The 14,296-nt window shown below is 45.4% G+C and overlaps 1 protein-coding gene across 3 annotated transcripts in view; it reads left to right on the top strand.

Annotated features, from left to right (window-relative positions):
- GTSF1 (gametocyte specific factor 1) overlaps positions 1-14,296 on the top strand; it is a 1,343,308-nt gene that overhangs the window by 1,326,958 nt on the left and 2,054 nt on the right. The gene's annotated exons all lie outside the window — the stretch shown is intronic.

Raw genomic sequence — 14,296 nt, 5'->3', positions numbered from 1 at the left:
TGTTTCCTCCAAGTCCTCCAGGCTCTCTGATTCGGATGTCGATAGGGTGGTCCAGAGGCTCCTCCAGTCGCCAGTGTTAACTAAATTATTTTCGACTCCAGCCCAGTCGGCTCCGGAGCCAGCTACTATATTGGTTCTATTTCTTCCTACTCCGACAACCTCGGTGTTGTCGGAGCCGGAGTCTGCCGAATGAGTGAAGTCCCTGGGTCGGCTCCGAAACCTCCTGCTAGTCTTTCAGATCCGACCTTGGCTCCAACCTTTTCCATTCCTTCTACAGGTTTTGGTACTCGAGTGTCCTCAGTCGAACCCGAGGGGGATACATCGGGACTTCAGGCTGCGGCTCCAAGTCTCCCCCTTGGTGCTTCGGCTAGAGGTACCCCGACTTCGGTCATGGTCTCGGAGGCGGGTTTTTCGTCCGATTCTGGTGGGCCTGCCTTCGAGGCTATGAGGAGCGCGCTGGCCAAGTCCATAGTGACTTCACCTGAATCAGCAACTCTCAGACGCTGCGACTAGAGCTTTTGGTGCCCCCCTATCTCTGGACAGTGGGGCTCCTAGGCCTGAGCATACCTCCATGTGTGGTCCCCTACTTTCTGAGGGCCCTTCAGAGTCTGTGCCTGAAGAGCCTCCCAGGAAGAAGTTGTGTAAGAGGAAGCACATAGACTCCCCATATGAGTCTGTCACCTCGGACACCAACCTCGATGATGCAGAAGGGTCCCCAAAGTCGTCCTCTGATGATGTTTCATTCTCCGATATCCTGGAGATCTTGAGACAGCGGGGCGACTGGCCATCCAAAAACCCTTCTGAGGAGGAGTCTGTCTTCCTCAAGGCCTTCGGAGCCCAGTCTTCCGCCTCCTGGGTGTCTCCACCCTTCGATGAATTATTGGATCTTATTTGTCGAAGGGTGTGGGAACACCCTGACTCTGTGGAGCCAGTTCCTAGCCGCCCCAATAAGTTCTTATCTGTGCCTCCTGGAAATGAATTTTTGACCAAGGGAGTACCTGTGGATGCTATGGTGGTGGCAGAGGATTCTACTTCCATCCATCCTCTAGGAGTCTAGGAGTATGGATAGGTATGGGAAGCGTATCCTGTCTTCAGCGACCTTTTCCATGCGGTCGCTGACTTACTTGTGTCATTTTACGTGGCTCCAAAGGGATCTCATAAAGGAGCTGGGAGATACCCTGTCGGGTAACTTGCCTGAGGCGTTGGCCCAGTCTGTTAACGCCCAGCTGTCTACCCTTTCTTCCATCGTCAACTCGTCCATGAGGCTCATATCTTATGCAGCCGAGGGGGCGGGTAGAGCACAGAGTTCAGGCGTAGCCCTCAGGAGGCAAGCTTGGATGCACTTGTTTCATTTTGCGGAGGCTTTCAAGTCTTCTTTCACGGACGCCCCTTTCGACGGGTCCTCCCTTTTTTGACCCAAAGTGAAAGACACCCTCACTAGATGTGAGCAGGAGGGTAAGACTTTGTCTGCCGTTGGGGCCCGTTTTTCGCTTCCTTCTAGACCTTATCCCAAGGCTCAGAGGGGAGGGAAAATGTGGTTCAGAAAGTCTCAAAAGTCTTCCCCTGCCCATCAATGTGACCACCCCCCCCTCCAGGGGCAGAGGAGGGGGGAATTTTAATGGAAGGCGTCGCCCTAGAGGCGGTGGAGGCCCCTGCAATACAGGAGATTGCGAGTCCTTTCATGGTTCCTCCTACCAACATCCCTGAGGGATTACCCGACTGTGCGTCTCTGGAGCCAGTCGGGGGTTGTTTTTCGGAGCATCTTCGGGCCTGGGAGTCCATCACTCAGGATCGATGGGTGCTTCGTATCATCAGCGGAGGTTACACCATTCCCTTTATTCGTCCGTCCCCATCATCAAGGAAAATCCTGGACGTTCCACCCAGTCAACGGGATCAGGCAGCAATAGAGGTCTCAAAGCTACTAGAAAAAGGAGTCATCCAACCAGTCCCCGCAGACCAGATCGGATTAGGAATTTACTCAAGGTTATTTTTGGTGCCAAAAAGAACAGGGGACTGAGACCCGTTCTGGATCTCAGCCGTCTAAACCGCTTTGTAAAGAAGTCCAAGTTCCGAATGGTCACTTTGCAATCCATTTTCCCATTGCTGGAAAAAGGAGTATGGATGTGCTCCCTCGATCTCAAGGATGCCTATTATCATATCAAGATAAACAAGGCTTCCAGGAATCATTTACGCTTCCAGCTGGGAGCCATTCATTTTCAATTCCGGGCCCTGCCCTTTGGTCTCACCACAGCCCCCAGGGTGTTCACCAAGTGTCTGGCAGTGGTGACAGCTCACCTGAGACGTCTAGGATTCCAGGTGTTTCCTTATCTAGACGATTGGCTCCTCACCGTCCCCACCAGGCATCTACATGTTCAAGCCACGAGAGCTACTGTCAAATTGGGCCATCTTCTAGGGATTTCATTCAACTGGGCAAAATCTGTATTGCTGCCATCACAGTGTGTTGCCTGTATCGGCGCAGAGCTAGACTCTGTAGAGATGCGAGCTTTCCTACCGACAGAGAGAATAAAAGTGTTACAGGCCCAAGTCCTGGCTTTACTACCCCGGGAAAAAGTCCAAGCCAGGATGGTTCTTCAGTTGGGATCACTGGCGGCTACCATTCTCCTAGTTCCGCTAGCCAGGTTACACATGCGAATACTTCAGTGGCTCCTTTCGGCCCAGTGGTCATATCAGGAATGTTCCTTGTCCCATCCGATTCTCATCACGGAGAGATGCCGGCAGGATCTGTGTTGGTGGCTTCTCTCGTCCAACCTGAATCAAGGGAGACCCTTGAGCCCCCCCGTCCCCTATTGCCACAGTAACCACGGACGCCTTCCAGATTGGGGGGGGGGGGGTATTATCTGGGTGAGATGGTCCAAGGTACGTGACAAGACCACGAGGTTCACTTGCATATCAATGTTCTGGAGATGAGAGCGGTGCTTCTAGCATTGCAGGCACTTCACAGCTCTCTTCCCGGGGGAACTGTTGCGATTCTTTCCAACAATATGTCTGTTGTCTGGTATCTGAACAAGCAGGGAGGAACCAAGTCCTACCCCATTTGCAGGGAGGCCATGAGAGTGTGGAATTGGGCGATCGCTTCCCAGCACTTTCTAGTGGCAACGCACATTCCGGGGAAGTCCAATGTGATAGCTGACAGGCTGAGCAGAGCTATTCTGATGCCTCACGAGTGGTCCCTGAACGACCGAGTGGCTGCTCAGAGCTTCTCCAGGTGGGGCCTTCCCTGCTGCGACCTCTTTGCCAGCCCCCTGAATGCGAAGAGCAGCAATTTTTTCACTCTGATCCCCCCACAGGGGGAGTCACCCAGGGATGCTCTAGTCCACAATTGGCCCTCCGGTCTGCTCTACGCCTTCCCGCCGGTCCCTCTTCTACCAAGAGTGATTCAGAAGGCTACCTGCTTGGGAAGCAAGATGATTTTGATTGCACCACACTGGCCCCATCAAGTTTGGTTCCCCTTCCTTCGGAAGTATGCGGTGGACCCAGCTCCAGGGCTATTGACTCATCAGTCAAGACAGCTCCATCCATCCCTACGAACTCTCAAGCTCGCTGCCTGGCTTCTCCACTTCTGACCTTAGTCAGACAGCATATCTTTACCCCGGAAGTAGTACATATTCTGTCTTCCTCCCACAAGTCTTCTACTAGGAAAATATACTCTAGTAAATGGAAGAGATTTGCAATTTGGGCTCAGCAACGTGATCTTGATCCCCTTACAGCCCCTGTGTCGGCGGTGTTAGATTTCTTAGCAACACTCTTTAGACAGGGCTCTGCTGCCTCCACTATAAAGGTTCTGTTGGCAGCAATCTCCAATTATCATGTTGCACATGAGCCTTCCCTCATGGGTCATAAGCTGTGTAAAGCCGTACTGAAAGGAGCTTGGTTGCTTTGCCCTCCGGTTTCGCAACCCGTCTTGCCATGGGATTTAGATGTGGTGCTCAGAGCTTTAACGTCTTCTCCCTTTGAGCCGGCAGCCTCCTGCGAATTGAAATTTTTGTCATGGAAGACTGTCTTTTTGGTAGCCATAACTTCAGCCAGAAGGGTATCGGAGCTTCAAGCCCTTTCTGTTAACCCTCCTTTTTTAATTTTTCATAAGGACAGAGTATCTCTGAGACTTAATCCTTCTTTTCTCCCTAAGGTCTCTTCTGCCCTTTTTCTCCACCAGTCTATTGAGCTTCTGGTCTTTTTTCCACGGTTTTCCAACAAAGCGGAATACAAATTTCACCAGTTGGATGTGCATAGACAACTGAGGTTTTATTTAAATAGGACACAACAGGAGAGGAAATCAGATCAGTTCTTTGTGTCCTTTTCGGACAATAGAATTGGCAGATCTGTAACTAAGGACACCATAGCTAAGTGGATTAGAGACTGCATCTCATTTATTTATGCATTAGCGGGTAAGGATCTTCCCTTTCCAGTTAAGACGCCTTCTACCAGGGCTATGTTAACTTTAGTGGCCTTTCATGCTAGACTATCCATAGATGAGATATGTGCAGAGGCTACTTGGACTTCTCCACATACCTTTATTTCTCATTACAAACTGGACGTGGCCTCTAGAGGTCGGGCTTCCTTTGGTTCCACAGTGCTCAGGAGTGTTTTCCAGTGAGCCTCCTGGGATTTAGGTGCTGGGGACGCTGTCCCGTCAGTAATGAATGTAGGCGAGATAGGATCACATTACATCTTTTAGTTATGTACTTAACATAACGATAGATGTATGTGATCCATCTCGCCTACATTCTTACGTACCCGCCCTCCTTCCCCCTACCTGTTGGTATTTGAGGAAACCTGTATTCTGATTCCTCTGAGGATATTATTTTTTCTCTCCTCTTACATATATATCCTTGTAGTGTGGTGTATGTGGGAAGATAATATTGGGGCAAACAAGATCTGGGGGTTTGGGCGTGATGCATCTTGGGATACAGGGTTAACCCAGCCAATGAGAGACTTCGTGCTAGTTATAGTGGCCGAGTCAGAGCCGACTCTCTGCTCCGAGCCCGTCAGTAATGAATGTAGGCGAGATGGATCACATACATCTAGCGTTATGGTAAGTACATAACTAAAAGTTATCATGATACCTCTGCTAAGACTCCACATGAGAAAGATACAGTGGGATCCCAATACCCATTATCTTTTTTAGATTCCAGTCTTGTGATTTCTGAGACGTCAGTCAGTGGAAGCATCAAATATCCTTAAATCCAGGTCTTCTTTTCTCCTCTCCGGCTCCAGAGCAGTCACCACAGATGCATCAGAGTTTACTTGGGGAGCAGTTTCAAGAGGGATAAAAGTGAAAGGTGTTTGAGACAAGACAGACCAACAGTATCACATAAATATAAAAGAGATGCTTGTCATTATCAAGACACTTATCTGTCTGAATCACCGTTGGTCCTTAGGACCACTTCAAGTTGTTACAGACAATCTTCTTCTTTCGGCTGCTCCCGTTAGGGGTCGCCACAGCAGATCAACTGTTTCCATTTCCTCCTGTCCTCTGCATCTTGCTCTGTCCCACCAACCACCTGCATATCCTCTCTCACCACATCATAAACCTTATCTTAGGCCTTCCTCTTTTCCTGTTACCTGGCAGCTTAATCCTTAGCATCTTTTTCCCAATATACTCTGCATCCCTCCTCAGCGCATGTCCAAACCAATGTAATCTTGCCTCTCTGGCTTTGTCTCCAAACCTTCCAACCTGGGCTGATCCTCTAATATACTTATTCCAAATACTGTCCATCCTCGTCACACCCAGTGCAAATCTTAACATCTTCAACCCTGCCACGTCAAGCTCTAACTCCTGCCTTTTTGTCAATGCCACTGTCTTCAACCCGTATAACATAGCTGGTCTCACTACCCTCTTGTAGACCTTCCCTTTCACTCTTACTGGTACTCGTCTGTCACAAATCACTCCTGACACTCTTCTCCACCCACTCCATCCTGCCTGTACTCTCTTCTTCACCTCTCTTCCACACTCACCATTACTCTGAACTATTGATCCCAAGTACTTAAACTCATTCACCTTCGCCACCTCTACTCCCTGCATCCTCACCATTCCTCTATCCTTCCTCTCATTCACACACATATATTCTGTCTTAGTCCTGCTGACCTTCATTCCTCTTCTCTCTAGAGCATATCTCCACCTCTTCCCTGCTCTCACTACAGATCACAATGTCATCTGCAAGCATCATAGTCCACAGGGACTCCTGTCCATCACCATTGCAAATAAGAAAGGGCTCAGAGCTGACCCTTGATGTAATCCCACCTCCACCTTAAATGCATCCGTCACTCCCACCGCAGACCTCACCGCTGTCACACTACCCTCGTACATATCTTGTACCACTCTTACATACTTCTCTGACACTCCCGACTTCCTCATACAATACCACAACTCTTCTCTAGGCACCCTGTCATATGCTTTCTCTAAATCCACAAAGACACAATGCAACTCCTTCTGACCTTCTCTGTACTTCTGCATCAACACACTCAGAGCAAACATCGCATCTGTAGTGCTCTTTCTTGGCATGAAACCATACTGCTGATCATTAATCATCACCTCCCTTCTTAACCTAGCTTCCACTACTCTTTCCCATAACTTCATGCTGTGACTGATCGTTTTAATCCCTCTGTAGTTACTACAGCTCTGCACATCACCCTTATTCTTAAAAATCGGTACCAAAACACTTTTTCTCCATTCCTCAGGTATCCTCTCACTTTCCAAAATTTCATTAAACAATCTAGTTAAAAACTCCACTGCCATTTCACCTAAACACCTCCATACACAGGGGAAAAAACAGGTGTTGCATCCCACCCCCATGCAGACTAGCTATGCCAGCATGGGATATAACTTTACAGCACAGTCTTACTCTACAGGCTTCCTGCCTTCCATCAGACCATAGTTCTCTGACACTCATGTTAAGCATGATAAACACAGACCCTCACGAATGGAAACTAAATCGGGGAACCTTCCAAGATTTGATCTATCTGTGGGGGGAGTTCCACCAAGTAGACCATTTTGTTTCTTCACTGAGCATTCAACTGTCAAAATTCTGCTCCAGGAATTCATGGAATAAGACCAGGAAGACAGATGTCTTTTTCTTCCTTTGACAGGAATTTTCTTGTGTGCCTTCCACCCTTTTCACTGATATCCAGGGTACTTCTGAAGACTCAGGATTCCATCAAGATCATTGTGGTGACTCACATCTGGTCCAGGCAACAGTGGTTCTTCCTTCTTTTGGAATTGGATAAGGACAATTACCTTAGGCTTCTTCACAAACTGGATCTATTCACACAAAACAGAGGTGTTTGATGTGTCCCAACCCCAAACAGCTTCAAGTGACTGCCATGACGATAGGGTGTTAATACCTTTTAGGCATCTATTTACTGAGGATGTGCAGCAGGTGCCATTGCCTGCTACTAGAAAATTATATATTAACAAATGGTAACGGTTTACTAGTTGATGACCAACAGGATGTCCAGCACCCATTTAGGGCTAATGTTTCTCTGATTTTACATTTGCATGAGTTACTTTTCTTATGGCTTTTCGTACTTCTCTGTCCAGGTTAATTTGTCTGCCATTTCAGCACATCTGCCCATGGATCATCCTCTTTCAAGGTATTCTCATGTCAAATGTTTTTGAAAGGGTTATTGCATAAGAGATCTCGTAGAAAACAGGTGACCTCTCTTTAGGTTCTTTTTTGTGTTTGAAAATCTAACACTTGCTCCATTTAAATAAGTTCATCTGGCTGACTTGAGGTTCTTAACAAGGAAGACAGTTTTACTGTTTGATCTGACCCCTGCAAGAAGAGTATCTGAGCAGTAAGCTCTTATAGTGGGGCAGCCTTATCTCATTTTTGATAGAGATGGGCTTTCCTTGAAAACTAATCTTTTTAAGTGGTATTTGTGTTTATTTTAAGGCAAACTGTCCATCTTCCTGTAGTCTTGCTAGAAGCCCAATGTGAGGAAGAGAGGACACTTCATACCTTGGATGCCCACAGACAGCTCTAGTAACTATCTTGACAGAACAAAAATCTTTCAGAACTTCTGATCAGTTGTTCATTTCACGTGAAGGTTAAAGTGTCAACCTGTGTCAAAACACTGTGTTTCCAAATGGTTGCCTTAGGATATTATCTTTTGTTATCCCCACCACAACAAAACTATTCCAGGCAGGGTCAAATCACATTCTGCCAGGGCCTTGGCTTTATCTATGGCTTTTTAGAAAGGGTTAGACTTAAAGTATTCTAGAAATAGCAACTTGGTCCTCTGTACAAAGCACTACAAGCTAGATTCCTTCTCAAGGTCTAGGTCAGACTTTGTTAGGGCCATTCTCCAGGGGCTCCTGTACCCACCTTCTTCCACATTCCAGTTGTTTATGGTCATGTAGCCATGTAGTGTAGGTTGCTACAGCAGTGATCTATATGAAGAACATAGTACAGCTGTGTAAGTAGTATACTTGTCATAACAGTAGATGTTTTAATGATAACTTCTGCAGTAGCCCCTCCTTCCCTCCACTCCCCTTGTTTTGTTAGGGTGGATGCTTTTTTTATGCCAGAGTGTTGACATTTGTTGTTCCTAGCAATGTCCTGTTAGGGCTTGGCCTCCCTCTCAACTGGCACAAAAGCTATGAAGGGCTTGGTACTTAAACCGGTCTTTTAAGTCAGCTTAGCTGAAGCTGATTTAACAGTTCGGATTAATGAAAGATGCCCCGAAGCCTTGGAAGCTGCCTGCTGTTAAATCCTGTGCAGGATATAACGCACACAACTAAGGCTTCTGCACCAGCGGACAATCGAGCACCTACTATTATGGTATGTTTACTTGCACAACTTTACTTGCTTCTACGTCTAGCCTGTTTGACCTTTTGATATAGTCCAGTACGTTAATATTAATATAAATTAATTAATCTTGTACAGTTCCTTCATTACTAACTCAAATCTCTCTCCCATATTTTGTTGCTCTGGATTCATCTTGGCTTTATGTCCAAACTACTGATCACCTTTTTTTGTTTTGCTTTCTTTTTTTGATTAGAATTAACAAACCACAACACTACAAAAGCCCCAGAGATGAATCCATAATTACCAGTTTCAATGTAGTAGCATTAAACTTCTAGTTTTATTTAAAAAAAAAAATTAGGAACTCTGCTGATACACTTCTGACATGTTCCATTCCCTGGTAGGAAGTCTGCTGCTTTTTATTTTGTAATACCAAGACCTAACGCATTCTTTTGAGTGTGACCGATCTCCATTTTTGTGATGTTGAATGTTTTGGCTATCTCAACTCTCAAATTCTGTCCATCTCTATAATATTTAGCAAGGTACCTGACTTGGGTTTGTAATTTTGATATGTGCATAGCTTGTTTAAAACGTTTGAGATCTTTGTTGTTGTTTGGATGAAGAGATCTTTGATTTGAAAACTGTGTGTCTTCTTTAGTATGGGCTCTACTGAATTCTTGGCTTGAGCCTCTTTGTGTCAGAAAGGTCTTTTTCCCCCCTAGATTTTCTCTTTTAAGTTTAGTGTAACTTTACCAGTTTTCAAGTTTGGAATTGTAGAGTGCTGTTACCTTTCCTTTACAGTCTTGGTTGTAAGATAGTTTCCCCTTAACTACTTTATCATTGCCTTTCCTCCTATCCCAGTAAAGGTGATACTTTGTCAATGTATCTGTAGATTTGATGTTGTCCATTTCATTCTTCCTCAGTGAATGGGTTATGGATCTGATCCTTGGATCCGATTTGGCCTCCTACTTTAAACTTTGGATCCAACTCTCGATTGCCTCCCTCTACCCATAATGCCATAGTCCAACCTCAGTACCTCAGATCTTGTTTACTGCCATCGCGATCAGATGTAGGGTCCTTCTCTCAAGCATTTTGGTCAAGTTTCTTCGTAAGTGAAGTTAATTTTATTCTCTTAAATTCCTCTCTGCTTTCGGGTCTTTTACTATGTTTTACTATAGCATATTCTTTTTTTTTTTTTTTTTTTTTTTTTTTTTGCCATAGTTGGTAATCCTTTTATACTCTTCTGTCTTCTTCCCTCAGTTACAGGGTAATTTGGTATTACCATTGCTGGTAATTTTTTCTTTCGAAAAAAAGTCTTCCTCTTTTATATTCTCAAGTCCTTGAATCTGAAACCTAGCACATCATACTCCAAAACCTCTTTCCATCGAGTTCATTTTGGATCAGTCTCCCTTAGGCTCCATTCACTCTTTATGCAAACTGCCAAAAATTACTGTAGGCCCCAGCCTACCATATTCTCCAGAAGTCTTTCTGAAGTGGATATGGATAGGATGATGCTAAAATTCCTCAGATCTAGATGGGGATCATTTTGGCTTCATCCCCTTCAGGCCACCACTCACACGATACTTTCTCCTTCTCTGATCTGTCCATCAGTTTTGGAACCCCAGGATCCTACAACTCCTAGAGGTTCAGAGTCTGGGCAGGAATCTACTTCAATGTTATCCGATCCATCCCTGCCCCTTGGAGCCTCAGCACTGGACAGCTCCAGCCTGATCCCTTCCTCCAGGCATGGATCCTGTCAGAGTCATGACCTACCCACACTGGAAGTGTCTGCTCTGGTGCAGGTGGCCACAGCTTCTCTGTGTTCATCTGCCTTCATAGTTGTGGAAAGGGCTTTTCCACTCCTCCCTTGGATCCACTTCATTTTCCCTGTTTGTTTCCGAGCTCTGAGTCTGTCAGGCCTGTTCCACAGGGACAGCCAGTTCCAGCTAGCTTCCATTCACTCCCCATAGAGGAAATCCCCCTCTGTTCTGATACCTTCCCTGAACATCATACCAAGAAGGTTCATCGGAAGAGGATGTGCAAGAGTAGGTACATAGATTTCCCCCTTGGAATATCTCACTGAAGATGCTGAGTTCAAGGAAAAAGAAGGGTCCCCCAGACCACAACCTGATATCTCTTTCAGAGACGTATTTAACATCCTTAGAAAGGTGGCTGGTCTTCTGATGATCCTTCTCCAGAGGAATCAGTATTTCTGGAAGCATTTGGTTCTTGTCCATCTATGTCTTGGGTGACATCCCCAGCAGATAAGCTCATTAATTTAGTCTGTCACCAGGCATGCAAGTAGACTTGATTGTATTTAGCCTATACCATGCCAACCTGACAAATTCCTAGCTCCCCCAAAGATCGACCTCAGTGGAGCAAAAGAGTCCGAATAGATTCTGTGGTGGCGGCAGAGCCCACTAAAGAGCTAGCTGAACAGAGCTAGTCTCTCCACCCGCCAAGCAAAGTCTGGGCCACTGGACTAATTCGAAAAGTGAGTCTTTGCTTTAGCGACATTCGCCTTGAGGTCCCTTAACTGTTTGCCACATTTTACAAGGCCGCAGAGAGATTTGACTAAAGAACTGTCTCTGGGGTCCATATATGCAGAGTATTTCAAAAGATCATCTTCTCAGCTGGGGACTGTCTTATCAATTTCCTGCGCATGTATGAGGGTGATCTCACACAGCTGATGGTGCCTTATGGGAGTCCAGGTCAGGCATTGCTGTTGGGAGACATACCTGGATGTGACTGTGCAACTTTGCTGAGCCTTTCAAGACATCTTTCATCAATGCTTCCTTTGATGGAACATCTTTATTTGGTCCGTCTGTAGAAGAAGTGCTTGCCTTCAGCGAACAAGCAGGAAAGACCCTGTCTGTCATGGGAATCAAGTTTTCTACTCCACAACAATCATTTTCTAGAAATCAGAGATGGTAAAGTGTGGTTTCACAAATCTCTGTGTCCTTTGGTAGTTCTAACTGTAGATAAAACCCTATAGGCAAAGGAGGCTCACAAAATCAGGGTTTCCATGATTCTCTTCAGGATAGACCCTGAAGTGCTGCCTAATGCCTAACTGCCCACCTCTAAACACAGTTGGGGTACAATTGTTCTTGCCCCCAGAACTGTGCTGCTATAACAGAAGGCACATGAGTGCTAAAAATAATATCCAGAGATTACTTCATACCATTTTCCCAATACCCAAGCTACAAAAGACAAAAGCTTCTCGATGTTCCACCCAGTCAGAGGAAGACAGCAGCCCAAGAAATTCAAAAACTACTAGACAAGAGTCATCCAGCAGGTCCCACCAGACCATATAGGATTTGGAACTTGCATTTCTTTTTAGTTCCTAAAAAGACAAGGCCACATAAGATTGATTTTGGATCAAAGTAGACTGAATTAGTACATGAGAAAGTCAGCATTGCAAATGGTCATGGTCCAGTCCATTCTGCCATTTCTTTGTAAGGACAATTGGATGTGCTCTGTAGCTCTTCAAGTCGCATGTTGTCACATCAAAATAAACAGTTGCTGACGAAGATATTTATGCTTTTGGTTGGGAGCCATTCATTACCAGTTCAGAGCCCTGCCATTTGGATTCACCACAGCCCCAGGGTGTTGACTGAATGTATGGCAGTGGTGGCAGCTCACTTGAGACTAAAAGGATTCAGAGTGTTTCCATATATAGACTGCTCCTTACCACCCCCCCTCTAACCTCTATGCATCTCCTTCAACAGTTCAGAGACTGTTTGCTCCAGATTTGTCATTCACTGGGGATAATCAATTGCGCTATGTCAAACCTGGCACCAGTACAGAGCCTGGAGTTTATTGGTGTACATCTGAATACAGCAACATAGATTGCATCTTTACCAACTCATCACATAGACGCACTCCAATCTCGGGTTTCTCAGATTCTTTCCCATCCATCTCGTCCAGACAGATTCATTCTTCAAATGCTGGGGGTCTATGGCAGCAGCAGCAGTCCTACTTCCTTTAGCACATTACTATACACTTGTTCTTAAGTGGATACTAGCTGTTCGGTGGTCTGTTCTTAGACGGCCCGTATAGTTTCCAGTCAACCTTACACTGACTTGCAAAAACCACATCCAATGGTGGAACATGTTGGATGACATTTATCGAGGTTGACCCTTTATATTAATGTCCCCAGTGGCCACAGTGACTGTGGACTCCTCCCAATTGGGTGGGGGGCATTACTTGTGATTGTCCAAAACACGTGGTCCCCCTAAGAGACCAGTTCCCATATCAAAGTCCTCGTGATGAGAGCAGTCCTATTAGCTTTGTGGACATTTTAAGATGCTCTTCCTCTAGGGACTATTCTGATTCAGACCGACAACATGTCTGTATTCTGGTGCATCAACAAACAAGGGGGAACCGGCAATCTCTAACTGCTTTCTATTTACAACGCACATTCCAAGCAAACCCAGCGTACTAGCGGGCAAACTAAGCAGGTCCATTCTGATGCCTCATGAGTGGTCTCTCAATCGGTGGCAGAGGAAGTTTTCTGTTGAGGCCAACTTTGCTGCAACTTCTTTGCACCCCCACCCCACACACACACGTACAGTGCAGTAGGTACTTAGCTGTGACTCTCCCTCAGGGAGAGTCGGCAAGAGATGCTCTAGTTCACGTTTGGCCATCTACCCTCCTTTATCCCCCACTTCATTTGATTCCCAAATTCCTTCGGAAAGAATCCAGTTGAAGTGGCTATCACTTCCTCAAAAAGGATTTCTGAATTCCAGGCTGTTTTATCAATGACATCATACATTATTTTTCATAAAGACAGAGTAACTTTACAAACAAATCTTTCTTTTTTACTTAGTGGCTTCTGAATCTAACATTAATCTATTCATTTAGTGTTTTTTTCCCCAACATTTTCAAATGAGAATACATACTATACCTCTTGGATATGCAGAGGCAGTTATGGTTTTATTTACACAGAATAAAACAAATTAGAAAATCATATCAGCTATTTGTATCCTTTTCACCCAGTAGACTGGGTTAGCCAGTTTCTAAAGTTAAATTGGCTAACTGGATAACTGATTGCAGTTATTGGATCTATTTTCAGCCAGGCATTTCCTTACCAAATTCGCCTAAAGCTCATTCAGCTAGAGGTGTGACTACTTTATCTGCCTTTTGGTCAAGAACTTCTGTTAGTGACGTTTGCGTAGCAGCCACATGCTCCAGTGCTAATATTTTTGTTACTCATTACAAATTAGATGCAATTTCCAGAAGCAGAGCTGCCTTTGGCTCAGCAATTCTTTGGAATATCCTTCCATGAGGTCCACCCAAGATTAACGTAGCTGGGGACTCTGTCCCATTCATTGAGGAAGAATAAAAAGGACATCAGATTTAAGTTAATGTATTCACCATAGCTAGGCATCTGTGTTGTCCATTTTCATTCTTCCTCAACCCCCCCCAGTCCATCCCCTTTCCTAAACTCTTCTGTAGAAACCTGTTGGATTACTTATCAGAACTTAGTTCTGGGTTTGAGACGTATTCTTTGATCTGTCCCTTTTCTTTAT

Source organism: Protopterus annectens, chromosome 9.part0, assembly GCF_019279795.1.
Source record: "Protopterus annectens isolate FY-2018-M chromosome 9.part0, PAN1.0, whole genome shotgun sequence".
Classification (NCBI taxonomy): Eukaryota; Metazoa; Chordata; order Ceratodontiformes; family Protopteridae; genus Protopterus; species Protopterus annectens.
The sequence above is the reverse complement of the archived record's forward strand: the minus strand, read 5'-3'. Positions and strand labels throughout refer to the sequence as shown.